A 15438-nucleotide genomic window follows, 5' to 3' on the forward strand; every position below is an offset into this window, starting at 1 on the left:
GGCCCCATTTGGAATGCTGTCAATTAGTACAAGCACAGCTGAGCTGGAGATTCACATCAGGTGGGCTGAGGGGGTGCAGTAACATACAGGCCAGGGAGGAAAGGTGGGATATGTGTCTGGAGGAACCCTGGAAACAGGCAAAGGAGTGACAGTCTCTAGTACTTATACAGCCTGGAGGGGCCAGTAGTGCCAGTGCTGGCTTACAGGTAGGGAAACTGAGGCACAGAGTGGGGAAGTGGCTTTCCAGATGTCACCTGCTGACAGAGGCAGTGTGGCTGGCTGCTGTTTTGCTTCCACTTCTCTGCTCAAGCACAAGGAATTCATGCTGCCCTGTAAATCTGCCCCTATTTAGTTTCTGAAAAGCCTGTGGAGCCATCCTGCTCTTCAGCTTTAGGTTAGGAGAAGCAGCAATGAAAATCTGTCAGTGAAAATATTGCTGTCATTATCTGGACTAATTTGGGCACCTCTGCATGGAGAGATGTTGCTGGGTGTGGACATGCCCCCCATGTGCACTGGGAAGGTTTTCTGAGGAGCTGCATGCTTTGCCCCTCAGTAAGACACCTCCTCATGTTACTGCTTATCTATTTTAATAACACAGAATGGTGGGGATGGATTTCCAGGGCAGACTGTGTTCCATGCTGCTGTGTCCACATGGTCTCTTTCCAGCACCAAATTGCATGGACAGTTGGATATTTCCCGCTACTCTCCTGGCAATGAGATCACAAATTATAAACACAAGGGAATTTTAAACAGAACAGGCTTTTCCCAGAATTTTGTCTGAATCATGGCCCGGGGAGATGAGAGGGGTCTCAAATGTAGCAATGGTCTAATGATAAATGAAGTGGTGAGATGAAGGATGCTCAGTCATGCTGGGATTCCCCTCTGCTTCCAGCTAGAAACATTTCCTGCGTGTCAGCGATTACACACCCAAAAAAAAAAAAAAAAAAAAAAAGAAGAAAAAAATTCCCTCGTGTAATGAAGAACTCTGCTAGAGAACTGCAACACTTAGACTCTGGGCTGGATTTTATTACCGTGATGAAATTACACAAGCATTGCCTCTCTCTCCCTGTCCGCTGTGCAGCTCCTCGCTCTCTCCGCTGCCTCCTCTCGCTCCGCAGCCGGGCTGGGGAGCGCAGGGAAGCAGGTGGGACGCGCTGGGCTCCCTCCCTCCCATCGCTGGGGCTCCTGGGCTGGCATCCCCGCGGCTGCATCATTGGCATGCGGCGCTCGGCAGGACTGCATCAGTGCTAGAGGAGATGCGAGCGCAGAGCCGCGCACCGCCCGCACCGCCCGCAGCGCCCCGGGGCCGCGCCAGGTAAGGGACAGGGGCTCCTCTGGCCCCCGGAACGCAGGGACAGCCGCGGCAGGGAAAAGGAACTCAAACAAAAGGTGAAAAAGAGATGCGCAAGGGCGCGGAGTGGGTGGCTGAGTTGGGATGGATCGGAGGGAGCTGCAGGGCTGAGTTGGGATGGATCGGAGGGAGATGCAGGGGCTGGGTCAGTGCGATGGTATCGGTGGGAGCTGCAGGGCTGAGTTGAGATGGATCGGAGGGAGATGCAGGGGCTGGGTCAGTGCGATGGGATCGGCGGAGCTGCAGGGGCTGAGTTGGGATGGATCGGAGAGAGCTGGGTCAGTGCGATGGGATCGGAGGGAGCCGCAGGGGCTGGGTCAGTGCCATGGGATTGAAGAGTCGGGACAGTTGGAAATGATTTAAAGCAGCCCCGTTATGCTCCCTTCGCTCTCTGCCCGGAGCTGATGCGCTGTAGAGTTTGAACTTGAGCAGTTTGCACCGGAGTGCTCCTGGTGTGTGCTCTGTCCGGGATGCACTGTCAGGGACAGGGAGAAGCTGTTTGCCTGGGGACAGGGCTGTGGTGTCCCCATGGAGCCAGGCAGGGCTGTGGTGGTGGTGGCACCCTGGGCTGTAAGTGTGCCACACCTGTGTGCACAACCCGAGCTGTCCTGCACCCACTGCCATCCTCCTCCCTTCACCCTCCTCTCCACCAGAGCCCAACTGCAGCTAAAGAATAAAACTGCAGTCAGTCTCCCTTCTTAGGAAGGGTTAAATGGACCCACAGAGAGAAAGCAGGGCAGACTCTCTGCTCTCTGGCTGTGGTGGGATGCAGGTGCTGTGGTGACAAGTTTCCATGCATGTGTGCATGCCCACACCACACCCATGCACACATCTCTGCAGGGATTGTTTTTCTTTTGGAGGACAAATGTTGTTCAAGGGAAAATTTTATTACACGTGTCAAGCTGCAGCAATATGATCCGTGACACCAAGATCCCATTAAAATAATGGGCAAAAAGTGGCCCTGCAAGGATATTACTTGTCAGGGATGACCTCATCTGGAGAAAAAAAGGAAAAGAGTAACAGCTTGATGGTGATAATGTTCAGGGGAGGAGCATGCAGTGCTCCGTGTGTGCTGAGGGGGATCCTTGACTGTGTTCAGGTTGGACACTTGTAAGCACCCACTAGAGCTTATAGGGGACTCCTGCCGTGAGGAGTCAGAGTAGAAGCTTCTGGTAGGCTGAGAGAAAGTCAAAAAGTGTCTGACATGGCATAAAAACTGCTGTTTCATGTCTCCTCTGTGTCCCTGGTGTTATCACTTGGGGGAAGGGAGAGGAAAAGGGTTAATTCTCTGGTTTGCTTACCCAGGTACTGAACATGTAATAGCTCTGCACTGATCACCCCAGGCACGGAGCCCAAGCTCTGCTGCTCATTTGGGAATACACCTTAGTGCTCTACCAGGGCACTTACACTCCATGCAGTGGGATATCTATGGTCAGTGGGATATCTAGAGGACAGCCTGCAGGAAGGAGTGGAAGCAGAGGCAGCATCCATGGCTCCTTCTGATCCACAACAGAAAAGCTCTCTTCCATCAGAAAGAGGAGGGGAATTCTCCCTTCACTGTAAGAGAGCTATCACAGGCAGCAGCACCCACACTGGGGCCCTGGGTCTCAAGAGGTCCTAAATAACTCCTGTTGCTGCTCCTCTTCCTCATGGCCCTGCTGGCAAAAGCATGTCACCACTGTCAGATGGACTCAGCTGGAGATCAGATCTGCAAGGACACCTTGGGTTTTCCTAACACAACTTTGCACTTGTGCAATGTGGGTGCTGGGGAACCCTTTGGGAGCATCAAAGCCAGGACCAGAAAGCAGCTGACAGGAGACAGCCTTCCACTTCAGCTTGCCAAATTCTGGGAGCTCTGTCCCATGAAGCAGCTTTTTGCATCTATTTGTGTTCTGGAACATTTTTACATGCAAGTCTCTGGTACCTGACATCTTCTGATTGAAGGATCTGAGCTGAGCTGGAGGTGGAAGCCCACTCAGGTTCTGAGGCAGCCCCCAGCCTGCAAGCACAGAGCTGCATGCTTCCCCAAAGTCAGCCTTGCACCTGCAGATGATTTCTGCCAACCTGGCTGTGTGCCTGCAGGCAGGGTGTGGGCCCCAGCTTCTGACAGCACAAAGTGTGAAAAATTCCATGAGGAGAGGAAGAGCACAAGGGCAGGTACTTGGTACAGGAGGTGCAAGAGTCTAGTTCAGCCTGATGCTTGAGATGCATCCCTTTCATGCTCTGAGCTGGGAGCACTGCTTTGGGGAAATGAAATATGAGAGATGAAAAAGGCAAGGAAATTCCCCATAACCCATGGTGATGCTGTCCCACCTGTGCTGCACACTGTTGGGCAAAACCTGGTGAGACAGGTCTGGTTTTGAGGCTCATCCTGCAATTGCCACAGCTCCCTTCCTTCTCTGAGCCAAATGACAGCCCCAGGTGCTGCCACCTCCCCTCAGAGCTGCTGTGGGTGGCCTCTTGCTGGCCACCAAGCCCCAGGGTTGATAACAGTCCTGCTGGGGAAGCCAAAGCCAGCCTTGAAAAATCCTCTTCCTGCATCGTCAAGCTGGCAAATTGATTTTCCAGCTGAACCTCTGAAATTGTTCTCTTCTGAAGAGATTATGGAATTACTCCTGTGCTAATGAATGCTTTAATGTTACGGTGACTAAAGTCTCATAAGGACTTTAACTGCCAAAAAAAGAAAAAAAAAAGGCATTGTAGGAAAGGGAAGCCTGTGGTGGCTGGGTCAGACCTCATTTCACCATCTGGGGGAGAGGAGAGGAGGAAAATGAGAGGCAGGTGAGATGACACGCTCAGGAAAACAAGGAGAGAAAAAATGAGGAGGGAGGTGAGTCTTGTTGTGGTCTCCCACAACAAGAAGCTGCTGAATCCATCAGGAATCCCTCCTGCATCAGTTTATCCCTCTGTCTCTGCATGCAGGAAAGGCAACATGTTAAATATTCCCTTTTCACCATCTCTCTGGCTGCACCCTATAGCAGCAGGGATAACCCAGCCCCTGGGGGGCCTGGGCCCAGTCCTGGGGCAGGACCCCACCAAGGAGTTTGCCTTTTATTAGGGAGAGAATGTGCTTCTGGGGATGAGTCTGCACTGATTCTGCTGCTGTTCACAGAGCACAGTCTCACCTCTGCTTCACAAAACCCACTTTTGTTTCACTGTAGCTCCATGGGTTGGAACCAGGTTGTCCCAGATTTGAGCAGGAGCAGAGTTAACCCCTAAGATGGATGGGATGGGGAAGCAGTGCAGGGAAAACACCTCCATGCCACAGGAGCTGCAGTGCAAGGGGAAGGCTGGTTTCTATTTAGGTTAAGGGCTGTGCACAGAATGGGTAATCCTCTTTTCATGAATTATCCAGGGGATTAGACAGCTTTAAACTCCCCCAGGCCTCTCTGGCTCGGTGGGAGCCAGGGGGGCCGTGGCTGGATGGATGGAGGGAGGGAGGGAGATGCCAGCAGGTTGCTGATGACTCATTTGGCTGCTGCCAACCTTGCCAAGCACTCCAAGAGGTCACCAGGGGCCCAGACACAGAGTGACACAGGAGTGACGTGCAAGGGGGAAAGGGAACATCCCAATTAAGAAAGAACACGGAGCTTTATAAATAATTGCAGAGACAGGGAGCGTGGCAGCAGGCAGGAGGAGGGACAAGAGACCCGAGGCAGCAGTTTTCCAAAGTGTAATATCCTTGCTAGACTTTTCCAAGCTGTTCCTCTAACCAGAAAAAGGGATGCTTTTGGAGCTGCAGCTGATCCATCCGAGGAGATGCTCCAAACCCTCCTGCTCGGGCTGGCTCAGCAAATGGGAATCTGGGCATGCAAGTCAGGTTCATCTGTTTGGAGGGGGAATGGATCACTGTCAATACTCCATTAAAATGTTGAAGGGAGGCCAAAAGCACAGCCCAGGGACAGTGAGGGGGTGGGGAAGAATGGCATGCAAACAGGGAGGCAGGCTAGATTGCACCAAAACCTGAATGTTTCACTCCATTACGGAGCAAGTGCCCATAGCAGATTGCTGTTCTTTACCTAATGCACAGACAGCTGCTAGAAAAAAAGGAGTCCTGTCACTAATCTCACCCTGAGAGCCCCTTCATGCCACAGAAGAGATATTCTTGACCCTTTGCATTTGGGTCTAGGGACAAAGTTTTGGAGGGGAGATGAAGGAAAAAGGCTCAACTGTGTAGGCTGGGCTGTGGCTGACACCCAGCTCCACAGGGATGACTCTTCCTCCTTGTGCCAAAGGCAGTGGAAAAAGCCAGCAGGGAGGACCAGCTCATGAAACAGGGACAGAGTCCTTTCGTCCTAGCTGATTTTCTGTCCATGGGTTTGTGGTGGGGACATTCTCTCCCTCCCCTAACCTCTAGAAGCTGAGGTCTAGCTCTAAGCCAGAGTGGTTTGCCTTCCTTCACTTGGTTTTCCAGGCTGTGACTAAGAAATCAGTGGGCTTTGATTTCCCCAATTCTCTTCAGATTTTACTGCTGCCTAGACATGTAGCCACCTTGCCCTGGAGTTACTATGGACCCTCACAGTACAGCTCTTATCCCCCAGACCCAGCCTGTTCACCCTTGTCTGGACTGTTGAAAAATCAGGTTTATTCATGGGATAGTTGAGTGCACCAAGACACTTTATTTCCCCTGCATTTAAATCAATTTATTCCACTCTCTGCTGCTTATCCTACATAAGCTAAATCAGGATTTTGACCCTGTGTTTTCCCCTGCCCAGAACTGGGACAAACTGAAAGCCTTGTTCTCCTGTTCAGCATTTCCTCTTTTACTCATATCATCTAGAGGATGCTGTTTAAATAATGTCAGGGGAGCTTGAGTTGAAGAGGGAATAAAAGAACAGTCTGGGGAACAGGATGGGGAATTCTGTGTCAACTCCTGCCTTGCCCAGACACACAGGCAGAGTCAGCATCAACCGTGGCTTGTTTCTGCCTGGAAACTGGAGAAAGCCTGGGTGAAAGAGAGAAAGCAGAGAAGTGAAAGACCATGGAAAGTCTTTGCCTTTAATGTGAGCTAATGTCTTTCCTCCTGCGTCGAACATCCTCAATTTCCTGTTTAACTTAAAAGTCAACACATCTGTCACGTTAGCATCGCCCGCTGCCTGGTTTCCCCAAGCCACCCCCTCCCATCTGCTCTCCTCCTCCTCCCTCCCTGCCTCTCTCCCATTGCTCCTCAGAGCCTGGGGGTGTGTGTATGTGCCTGCACTGGTGTTTTCTGCTGGCTGAGGGGCTTTTCCATCGCTCCTGCCTCAGTCCCTGGGCGTGCTGGCAGCGGGATGATCGGCTTGGCTTGCAGAGCATTTGCTTCTAATCTCCAGCTTGTGGCATCCCAGCAGAGAGGGGCAAAGCTTGCAGGAGCAGCTCTGCGGGCTGGGAGGAGGGGAAATGGCTGGTGAATGGATGTGCTGAGAGATTTCCTAGTTCTGGTAAGCAATGATGCTTTTCTCTCTTTGGTCCTGTTCTGGGCAATCAGTGCAGGTGCAAAGAAATAGGGCTTAAAGGGGTGGAAAAGCAAAAGGAGGGAGCTGGAAAGAGACGAAAAAAATACCAGTGGAGCTCGTTTGGTTTGTAGTGAAGCTTTTCCAGGGGTCAATGCTAATCAAAGCAAATTAATTACTGTTAAGTGAGAGGCTGGGAATCAAGCAGATCAATGTGTGAGCCTGGGCACTCCAGCTCTCGCTCACAGGCAGATCCATTGCCCACCCTGTATCTTTTTTCCCTTGTGATTTCTAGCTTGGTCTGATATTTTCCATGTAGTTCTATGTGAGCTCCTACCTGAATGCTGCTTTTTCTGCCCTGTGCTTGTTATTGCAGGAGTTGTGGGAAGTAATTCATAAATTCCTGCCCCTGAGCTGATACATAAATCCTCTCAACTTTCCTAGCTGATCAACTATCTTCATCCTAAAGTCTGCATTTTTCACTGAAGCCAGTCCCTAAATTCTGCCAAGAGGTGCAGATAAAGATGTTTGGAAGGCAGAGGGTCTCACTGGACACTCTGTGAGGACCATGGGCTGTCTGATGTCCTGGACGTGGGATTATTCCAAATGAGAGGTTTGCAAGTCATTGTCTCACAGGATTCTCAAAATAGGTGTCCTGCATCTCAGCTGAGTGACAGCAGAGCTCTTATACCAGGGATGAATTTAGGGCCCTTGTTTAAAGAGGATCAGGGAATAATAAACCTAAGAGCAGCCTTTGCAATCTGGCTGTAGTGAATCTGCAAAGGTCTGTACATAACAAAAAAAAAAAAAAAAAAAAAAAAGGAGAAATGTAGCAGGGGAGCTTTGGCAATTTTTCTAACAAGTTCAAAGATATGACCTTCTTGACAGACCTGTGTTTCACACAAAAAATTGATGCAGGGTGTGGGCATACCAAACCATTTTTTTTCTAGATTTATTTATGACAAGCAGAATTAGAACTAGTTCTGGAGAACATTTCAGAGCTGACTTGTTTATAAAAATATTCCTCTCATGATGTATTCATGCAGAAACCTCCACTTGCTGAAAACTCACACATTTCCTACTCTTTGATGTTAGATGCTGTGGCAATGAGAGTAAGTCACTTTGGGGTTTGTGATTATTTTAGAGCAACCTAGACATTTCAAGCACCAGTTTTATTATATTTAAAGAAAAAGATTCTCCTCTCTTCAGCAGTAGGTTTTGACTTGGAGTTTTGTTTCAAGTGTGTGCAGGGGGACAATCTTGACTAAATCTGTGTGTTAAGCAGAGGGTGAAGAGAACACAGGGAACTGGAAGGGGCTTTACATTACTAAATTCCAGCACAGGGCAAGAAGGAAAGAGTGCAGGTGCAGAAATTGCCCAATTTGTTGTATTTGGGGGTTGATAATGTGAGGAAATCAGAGAGGACAGCTTTTGTGTCCTTTAACCAAAATACCATGGTTTGAAATTCCTTCGTGTTACCTGGAACATTGCTTATGAACACCAGCAATGTCTGTAAATTATTTTTCTTGTTGAAATATCTTCTAAAACCTGCAGTAATGTTGATGCCAGAGTATCTCTGCTGTCAGTTTGGTGTTGTGAGCACTCATTCAGTCTGAGGTGCTGGCCAATGGTGACTGTGCTTTCCTGTCCCTCTGCAGTGCTGCCTGGCACAGTTAATTTCCCCTGTTTAATTAATGGCTCTGTAATATTTATAAAGAAAAAAACCTCATACCCATCTGCGATAACTTTGGTGCTTCTGCCAAGATGAAATTCTAGGGCCAAATGAATATTACAATATGCTGGATATAGAGATGTTTATAAAGTTCCAAATTTCCTGAGCCATCCTGATTTGATAATGGGGAAGCGAAGGACTGATCCTAAGCTCTGGACATAAACAGGATGGAATGTGGTACAGAAATAATGAATTTTATGACTTTAATTGAGTTTTAGTCTTTTCTTATGGACATTTGGGTTATAAAGGATGGATTTCCCTTGTGAAAAAGAAAAAAAATCCATTTGGTGAGGGCAGGGAGAAATATGGGATCTTAAATGAAGAATACTCCAGATCATTTCTGTGATGGCACTTGGCATCAGTCATCATCTCTTCAAGACAAGGCAATCAAGAAGATGGAAGATGAAACCTTTCCTTGCCAAGGGAGACTTACACATTATTTGATTGAAATTGGAATCCTGTCACCTCATGCTTGTCTCTCCAGGTTTTTCTTACCACATCTGCTAAATTCCCAGCAGCTATTTGTGCTTGAAGTGAGGCCTTCCTCCCTCACAGCCCATCTGCTCAGCCTGTGAGTTCTCCCCCTGCAGTCACGACTTAGTGAGCAGGGTTATGGCAGAGGAAACTCACTGGTGTAGGGGAGAAGGAAGGTGGGATTGGCTGAGGTGGCCTGGCAGATTCCTTTGGCTGTGCTGAACTTGAAAGAGGAGCTGGGTTAAAACTGAGGGAGGAACCTCTTATGAATGAGATTTTAGTCAGAGAAAGGGAGCTGGGGAGCTCAGGCCACTTTGAGGACAATTCTTCTCTTTTTCTGGTACTGTCCCAGGGAATCTTTACAAATAGATGTCAGAGAGTCTCCAGTATCTAAGGTGACAACTCACCTGGGCATGTTCTTGACTGCCCTAATGCCAGGGAGGGAGAAGAAATTACAGCTTCTCTTGCTTGGAGGAGATTGAAATGTGAGAGTACTGTAGGTATTCTAATCTCCCTCATTAAAGTTGGAGGGGTCACAGGTCTTCAGAGATGTTTTCTGCTCACCTTCGTGTTTCAAACCTGGAGATATAGCAGATAGAGAGGGATGCAATCAAGATCTACAAAGTTGTGAAGTGGAAGAGACAGTGTGGCTGCTGATTTCTCTTCTCAAATCCCAGACCCAGGCAATGTCAGAATTGCCTAAGAGAAACCAGGTACAGCTCCAAGACCCCTCTTGGCATGAGGAGAGTGTCAGGTCTGATGCTGGGCAGGCTCCTCCAGGAGGTGCTGCAGGGCTGTGAGGGCTCATTTCTCACTGATTCACTATTTCCAGCCAAACTCGGTGTTTTGTTGGGCTTCACAGCAGCTCTTATGGAAGATGAGTTTGCAGGAAGCTGGAATTCAGCAGCTCCCAGCGGGGTGATGGATGGATTTGTCCAAGCCCTGGTTCCCAGCACAGCAGCTGCCTCTTTGGCCTCTAGGCTGGGAGTAAGGCATGGTGTGCTCTGAGCAGCACTGCAAAGTGGAGATTTTCCCATTCCTGGCCTGGAGATAACCCCTGTGGGGTGTTCTGTAAAAAGTGACAGATCCCTTTAGGATGTTTTTCACGTGGGAAAAGGGCTGTGGGAGCCATTCTGCTTGTGCACATGACAAACTCCACACCCCTCCTGCTCTCTGCAGGTGAACTGAAGGCAGCCCCTCTGCCAGGACACAAGTGGTGTCTCAGGGTTTGCTCTCACCATATCCCTCCTGGCAGCAGGGAAAATCCTGCCTCCTCCAAGGGACACTTCTCCTGCCCTCTGTGGCAGGTGGTCAGGCTGCTGCAGATTAACTGCTGTAATTATTGCAGCTTACAGGTTCCTGACCTCCTGAACTCATATCCGAGCCCTTCTCGGGCATGCAGGGCTCTCCTGTGTCTCCTCTCTGCCTTGACACTCAGAGGAGAACCCCATAGAGGAGGTGATGGTGAAATTTTTGAGGAACATCACTTATTTTGCAGTTCCTTAGGCAGTCATGATCCTCCATCCTTGTTCTGCAGCTCCTGTGAGTCACACTCCCATGGGGAGCAGCACATCTGGGGAATCAGGTTAGAGGCAGATCAGATTTGATGCCTCCCAGGGGATGATTGAGTGTTTGGGAGACAAGAATGGAAGCCTGCAAAATTCTTCTCCAGCTGTACTTGGTACAGAGGGTGTGTTGTGCAGAATGGATAAGAGTTCCTACTGATGGATAAAAGTTCTTGTAGATTTATAAACTATCCTGGGTGGGTGGATCCTGGTGTCATTCTCAGGGCTGTAAATCCAGTAAAATAAGTAAAATTTCTCTGGCCTTATACAAGAATAAGAGATCGATGGGCGACTACAAGAGATATGGCACCTCATAATGCAGTAAAACAAAAAGTGATAATTCTGCTCTGTACACAAAGTCCAGGGCTCCCTCTCACCTGATAGATGGGAAGAAGGAGAAGATGTGTGGCCACAAGAGGTGTGGGCTTTTTACAAATTGGCAATTGGTTCTCAAATGCTTTCAGCACACTACAAAGGAGGAAATCTGACCCAAATTCCTTTCATCTGCTTCCAGTGAGAGTGGGAGCCAGTGGGATCTGCCGTTTCTTGTGGGGGTTCATTTGTCCTTCTACACCCCCAAACCAATGCACTTGCAGCCCAGCGCATTTCAGATGTTTTATCAGGACTGTTTCATTGCAGCAATCTAGCGTGCATTAATTATAAGCATGTGTAAATGAGGTGTTAAATTATTTATTCCTAGACCCGGATTGAGAAATCCCAGTGGTTTCTTCTCCTGACGTGTAGCTGCTGTTGAAAAAGTCAGACTTGCTGGCATTGAGGAGGAGATGAGGACTGCAATTCAGCCCCAGAATTGCTGGGCTTGGTGCAGGCTGAGAGCACCTGGTGAGCCAAGGCAGACTGGGACCAGCATGAATGGAGCCCATGTCCAGTGGGCACATGCATGACAAATCCTGCTGTCACCACTGCCAGACACTGGCCCTTGGGGACTCTGGTGATGCCCTGATGTTGGGACACCCTTGGGAAGATGGGGTTTTGCATTCTCCGAGCCAGAGGATGGGAATTAAGAGTAATTTAAATTAATCTTGTACTTACTATTTATCACTAATTTATCACTAATTTACTATTTTTAAATAAATAAATAATAAATGTATTTATTTTATTAATATAACATATAATATATAATATATAATATATAATATATAATATATAATATATAATATATAATATATAATATATAATATATAATATATAATATATAGTAATGTATTCTATATTATAGACTAAATATATTATATATCATTATAATATTTAATTTATATATTTATTTATTTTATAAATAAATTTATCACCATTTATTTATATAAAGCATATAATGCTTTATATGGTGATAAAAAGCATTTATCACCATATGCTTTTAGTGCTTTTTTTTTCTTCTTCTTTTAGATAAGGGTGTTTAGGATTGGTTATTAGTATCTGTAACCAACCCTAAACACCCTTATCTAAAAGAAGAAGAAAAAAACCACCAAAAGCATATGGTGATAAATGCTTTTTATCACCATCTAAAGCATTATATGCTTTATATAAGTAAATTTTATAAATTTATTTATGCTACCAACAGAGTCTGTGCTGAATGCTGCACAGCCAAGCCACGACCGATGATGTCCTTTCAACTCCTGTAATCCCTCTGACACACACAGGACAGGCACCAAGGGAATGAGGAAAGATTAGGAAAAGCCTAATTTTACCCCCTGCAAATTCTGCAAAGCCTCGTTTGTAGCCAAAGCTTACACCCTGCCTGCTTTAAAACCAGAAAGAAATGGGAGAGAGCTCAAGTCCTGCTGACTCACAATTACAGGGGGCTGAGCACAGCAATTTCCCAGCCATCAGTAGGAAAGGAAGGAATATTTACACCTGGGAAGATTTACATCAGGGAATTTGGAAGGGAGGAATGAAAAATGTGGTGCTTCAAAACCATGCTGTTTGAAAGCTGTCACAGCCAGAGCAGAGGGCTGAAACAGGGCTCACATTTGGCTTTCTCCAGAGCAAATATGTAGAGGAGGCAAGTTCTGAGGATGGAGAGAGGCTTGGTGAGGATGAGAGCCCTCATCCCCCCTCACCCACTCTGTGCCAGGCAGCTGCTGCTGGTCCCTGCTGTTCCAGGCCATGCAGCTGATTAAATATTGAAAGGGTTTCCTTGCTGCTGCTTGAAAAGCTTCTGTCTGGATGAAAATGAAGTGATGTGAGGACAAGTTTGTGCTGGTGAAATTATCTCTGTTTGAATACATCTGGCCATCCCATACAAACAGACCCAAAATAACTTTGTGGGTTTCAATGAAAAGGCACCATCAGGACGTGGGTTTGGGCTCCTCATTTCCAGAGCCAAGGTGTGGGAGTGCTCAGGGAGGTGGGGATTGCACATGGGGGTCAGGCTGAGCTGTCACAGACCTGGTGGCACCCAGAGGCTGTTGCAGGTGCTCCAAGGCTGGCTGTGATGGGAACCAACACCTGAGGTCTGTGTGAGCACACAGCAGCTCCAGGCTCAGCTCCCAAACCCTGGGACACAGCCAGGGATGGTGGAAATGCAGGCAGAGAGAGGGGAGGGATTTGTGATGGGTTATAGGATAAAGGCAGAGGCAGGAGGAGAGCTGGGATTAGAGGCCAAAAGTGCAGGGACTGTCACAGCAGCACAGCTTGGCCTGAGACATTCTGTCACTTTATGCTGTCAGAAAAGACACATTTCAGCAGGAAAGCTGCCCTCATTGTCTGAGTGTCCAAAGCAGGCATGCAAATCTGTCCTGTGATCAAAGGAAAACTTTGGGGAAATGTCTCTGATCTCATTAGTGTGAGTATAAACAGAGAAAAGATATCAACTTGATTAAAATGCTGCTGTAATCTGCAGAGGTGGGGGATAATCTGTCCTGAAAGCACCAGGCAGCCCTGGCAGGGAGGACATCCAGCCTGGAGGAGCAGGACAGGATGGGTAAAGAGCTGCTGGTCCCTCTGGGTCATGTAGAGGTTCAGACAGGGGAAGAAGAGAGGATTTCCATCCTTCCTGCAAAGGGAATTTAGCCCTTGCACTGGACTGCATTTATTTTAATGCATAATCATCACTGAGAATTGATTTCTGCTTGTTTTTTCTATAAATTAGGTCAGAATTTGTCATCATTTTATTAAATATTTCGAGAGTTTGATGGTTGCATCCTATGGGAGAGAAATCTAGAAATGCCTGTGAGTAAACATGCCAGCAAAGCTTTGCTTACTCACAGCCTGAGTGCATTGACCAACATTTGCTACACAAAAGAAAGCATTTAGCAGCTATTTTTTTTTCCAATGATAAGGAAAGAAGAGCTATTTATCTTCCTTGCTCAGACCGAGGTGATATGTCCACTGCAGAATGTGCATTTTCATTATTCTTTGGACCTAATTGAAACTTGATTTCAAAAATTACATGAATCAGTTCAGTTTATGGGAGTCATTAAGCAGTTTGTAAGTGGTTTTTTAGTGTTTCACGACAGTTGTTAATTGCATTTGATTAGAAGAACATAGTCACAGCAGGGCTGATGGATGGGTTCTCATCTGAGCAAATCTGGATTAATCTATAGCCCTAAGGAAGTGGTCCATAACATAATTGAAATCAAATTAAAAATCAAGATTTCTATTAAAATGGGATGTGTGTTCATAGTGAAAGTCATTTGCTATGATTTTGGCATCTTTTCCATTCTTTCAGAGCAACTAGTGCTTCATTTTCAATTATTTTTTCATAATTATAAGAAAAGTTTTTACACTGGGAAATATTCCATCTGGAAGATTTCCAAAAGAAAATATTTCTTTTGACATTTAAAAATCAAATTTTGAAACGGTTTTGTATTCCTACTAGATTTAGATAAGCTGTTTGATTAAAAAAACATCCAGAATTTCCATCTCCCAACAGTGTACTGAAAAATGCAGGACCTCACTGTAATTATTTAATTAACTGTTGTCGAGGGGTTTTTCCTCTCCTATGTGCTATGAAATAATTCCATGATTTTTGGCAGGCTCGCAGCATCTGAGCCCATGTGGCTCAGCAGAAATGCACAGCAAGTAAGGAAGAAAATGAAGTTTGTGCTGCACAGCTTTTCACTCAAATGGCAAGGAATGCTCAGCCTGATGTGATGGTGTTCACAAGGGCCTTAGGATGAGGGAAGAGATTAAGATCTGACTCCATGTTTCAGAAGGCTGATTTATTATTTTATGATATATATTACATTAAAACTATACTAAAAGAATAAAAGAAAGGATTTCATCAGAAGGCTAGCTAAGAATAGAATAGCATAGAATGATAACAAAGGTTTGTGGCTTGGCTCTCTGTCCGAGCCACCTGGGCTGTGACTGGCTATTAATTAGAAACATCCAACATGGGCCAATCACAGATCCACCTGTTGCATTCCACAGCAGCAGATAACCATTGTTTACATTTTGTTCCTGAGGCCTCTCAGCTTCTCAGGAGGAAAAGTCCTAAGGAAAGGATTTTTCATTAAAGATGTCTGCGACAACCCAGGGATATCCACAGACACCCAGGGAGCTGCAGGGGCTTCAGTGGCCTCTCACAGCAGCAAAAGCAGCAGCTCCTTGCCCTGCCTTTCACAGCAGCTCCTTGCCTTGCCTTAGCAGCACGTGGGAGGTGGCAGCTGGTGGATCCCTGCCCTGTGGGGGCACTGGGGATAATGGAGCTGCTTCCCTGATTAACTCTGGCAGCGGCTGCTGAGTTAATTAGTGGGCAGATATGGGATACTAGGCATTACTAATTTGTCCACAGATGCAGCTTGGAGCTGAGTGGGTTTGGGAGGAATTTCATCCCTGCTGAAATAATTAGCGAAAAAATAATTTTCAATATCTGTTTTGAAATGTTTCGAATTCCAGTTTGAGCAGGAGATGCTTCTGCTG

General features: G+C 46.9%; 1 protein-coding gene across 3 annotated transcripts in view; it reads left to right on the plus strand.

Moving 5' to 3' along the window:
* The first annotated feature begins 952 nt into the window (after window positions 1-952).
* SV2B (synaptic vesicle glycoprotein 2B) overlaps window positions 953-15438 on the plus strand; it is a 63600-nt gene continuing 49114 nt past the window's right edge. The window contains exon 1 of one of the 3 annotated variants that reach the window (XM_064721909.1): window positions 953-1389. The gene's annotated coding sequence lies outside the window, so the exon portion shown is untranslated. Of the gene's footprint in view, window positions 1390-6501; window positions 6772-15438 lie in introns of those variants that run through there. The other 2 variants (XM_064721907.1, XM_064721908.1) reach the window with 2 other exon arrangements.

This window comes from Zonotrichia leucophrys, chromosome 10, assembly GCF_028769735.1.
Source record: "Zonotrichia leucophrys gambelii isolate GWCS_2022_RI chromosome 10, RI_Zleu_2.0, whole genome shotgun sequence".
NCBI classification, from domain to species: domain Eukaryota; kingdom Metazoa; phylum Chordata; class Aves; order Passeriformes; family Passerellidae; genus Zonotrichia; species Zonotrichia leucophrys.